This window comes from Peromyscus eremicus, chromosome 3 (assembly GCF_949786415.1).
Source record: "Peromyscus eremicus chromosome 3, PerEre_H2_v1, whole genome shotgun sequence".
Classification (NCBI taxonomy): Eukaryota; Metazoa; Chordata; class Mammalia; order Rodentia; family Cricetidae; genus Peromyscus; species Peromyscus eremicus.
Window position 1 is genome coordinate 124416107 of NC_081418.1, and position 2920 is coordinate 124419026.

The window sequence follows — 2920 nt, forward strand, 5'->3', positions numbered from 1 at the left end:
TAGTTATAATTATAATTTTCCTTGGTTATGATAAAAGAAATTAGATATGAAACTTTAGACTCACAAATATAGGATAGATGATAAAATATTTTCTTTAATTTTGCCAAATACAAATAGACTAGATATTATAACTGTAATTCTTGCTTGATAACTGTTCTTTTATATGTAATTTTACTATTTTAAAGTTAAAACCTTCCTTTTTGGTTAGACAGAAAAAGGAGTGCTGTAGGATGGTCTTTCTGTGTGTTGTGAATATGTGTTGCTATGATTGGTTGATAAAGAAGCTGCTCTGGCCTATGGCAAGTCAGGCTATAGCCAATCAGGAAATCCAAGAGAGAGACAGGAAGAAGAAAGGAGAAGCTGAAGAGACATGAGCCTACCCAAGGAGCAACATGCAAGCAGACTGGTAATGCCACAGCCATGTGGCAAAACATAGATTAATAGAAATAGGTTAATTTAAGATGATAGAGCTAGCTAGCAAGAAACTTAAGCCTTTGGCCATACAGTTTGTAATTAATATAAGCCTCTGAGTGGTTATTTTATAAGTGGCTGCAGGACCGTGGGGCAGGGTGGGACTGGAGAAAGTTTTCAACTACAGTAAGCAGCAGTCTTTCATGGCCTCTGCATCAGCTCCTGTCTCCAGGTTCCTGCCCCTCTTGAGTTCCTGTTCTGATTTCTTTCAATGATTGTCTTAGTCACTGTTTATCACTGTGAAGAGACACCATGACCAAGGCAACTCTTATAAAAGAAAACATTTCATTGGAGGCTTGCTTACAGGTTCAGAGGTTAGTCATGATCATCATGATAGGAAGCATGGGTGGCATGTAGGTGAACACTGGAAATAGCTGAGAACTACATCCTGATCCAGAGAGAGAGAGACACAGAGAGAGAGAGAGAGAGAGACAGAGAGAGACAGAGAGAGACAGAGAGAGACAGAGACAGAGACAGAGACAGGGACTGTCATGGGCTTTTGAAACCTCAAAGCCCACTCCCGGTGACACACCTCCTCCAACGCAGTGGAGGCAGGAGTGATCTGCGAGCGAAACCTCCACCATGAGTCTCCTCAATAAACCCAAGAGTGAGATGACCCCAGAGGAGCTGCAGAAGCGGGAGGAGGAGGAATTCAATACAGGTCCCCTCTTGGTGCTGACCAGTCAGTCAAGAACAATACACAGGTGCTCATTAACTGTCGCAACAACAAGAAGTTCCTGGGACGAGTGAAGGCCTTTGACAGGCACTGCAACATGGTGCTGGAGAGTGTGAAAGAGATGTGGACTGAGGTCCCCAAGAGCAGCAAGGGTAAGAAGAAGTTCAAGCCTGTCAACAAGGACTGCTACATCTCCAAGATGTTCCTGTGGGGATTCAGTCATTGTGGTGCTACGGAACCCGCTCATCGCCGGCAAGTAGAGTAGAGGCCTCTTCCCTCTGTGAGAGCCTGCTCCTCGCCCTGCTGAGCCTTGCCCAATGGGATGGAAATAAAACACTGTTGTTTTTTTTGTTAACAACAACAACAACAACAAAAAGCATTCAAATATATGAGCTTATGGGGGCCGTTCTTATTCAAACCACCACATTGATGAGCAGTAATGTGTCAGTGTAAGCCAAATAAACCCTTTCTTCCTTTCTTCCCCAAGTTGCTTTTGGTCACTGTGTTTCATCACAGCAGTAGTGACCCTAACTAAGACACAGAGGATCCAAGTACAGTTCTGAGCACCCATATAGGGCAGCTTACCTGTAATTCCAGCTCCAGAGTATCTGATGCCTTCTATTGGACTCAATTCCCAGTAACCACATGGTGGCTCACAACCATCTGTAATGAGATCTGGTGCCCTCTTCTGGCATGCAGGCAAAACATTGTATACATAATAAATAAATAAATCTTTTTAAAAAATTAAAAAAAAAGAGAGCTCTCTCTCTCTCTCTCTCTCTCTCTCTCTCTCTCTCTCTCTCTCTCTCTCTCTTACACACACACACACACACACAAAAAAAAAAAAATGAAAACAAAATAAACAAGATTTCATATCACCTAGACATTTTAGTTACTAAAGTTGAGAAAACTAAAATGGAATAAAGGAAGTGATGAAGTCAAGTCTAGTATCAGGCCAGGTAGGTAGTAGCACAGTGGCAGAAGACACGCTAAGCTTATGTGAGGACCTGGGATATGTCCCCCCCAAACCTCTAAAAATACCATTTCAAGGTGATTAGATAAAATAATACAGTCTAAGAAAATAAAAATGAAAATTAAATGTTTTTGTTTGTTTTTAGAGACTGGGTTTCTCCGCATAGCCCTGGCTGTCCTAGAACTTGCTCTGTAGACCAGGCTGGCCTCAAACTCATAGAGGTCCACTTGTCTCTGTCTTCTTTCTTTTTTTTTTTAATTTTTTTTTAAAGATTTATTTATTTATTATGTATACAATGTTCTGCCTGCACACCAGAAGGGGGCACCAGATCTCATTACAGATGGTTGTGAGCCACCATGTGGTTGCTGGGAATTGAACTCAGGACCTCTGGAAGAACAGTCAGTACTCTTAACCTCTGAGCCATCTCTCCAGCCCCTGCCTCTATCTTCTAAGTGCTGTGATTAAAGGTGTGTGCTACCATCACCTAGCAAAAATAAATCTTATAAAGTAAAAAATAAAAACAATAGCCAGGCGGTGGTGGCACACACTTTTAATCCCAGCACTCGAGGCAGAGGCAGGTGGATCTCTATGAGTTAAGGTCAGCTTGGTGCACATAGTGAGTTTCAGGCCAGCCAAGGCTACATGGTGAGCCCCTGCATCAAAAGCAAACAGACACAGCATATAAAGGAATGGGGTTGAAACTTGGAGGTAGAGTGGTTAATTAGCATTTTGTTGGTTGACAGAACATTTCCTGGGGCACACATATACTCATCCCAGATAGCGAACCCACTACAGACCAA

General features: G+C 42.4%; 1 pseudogene; it reads left to right on the top strand.

Moving 5' to 3' along the window:
- Window positions 1-1015: 1015 nt before the first annotated feature.
- Window positions 1016-1480, top strand: LOC131906048 (small nuclear ribonucleoprotein Sm D2-like; annotated as a pseudogene).
- Window positions 1481-2920: the final 1440 nt, after the last annotated feature.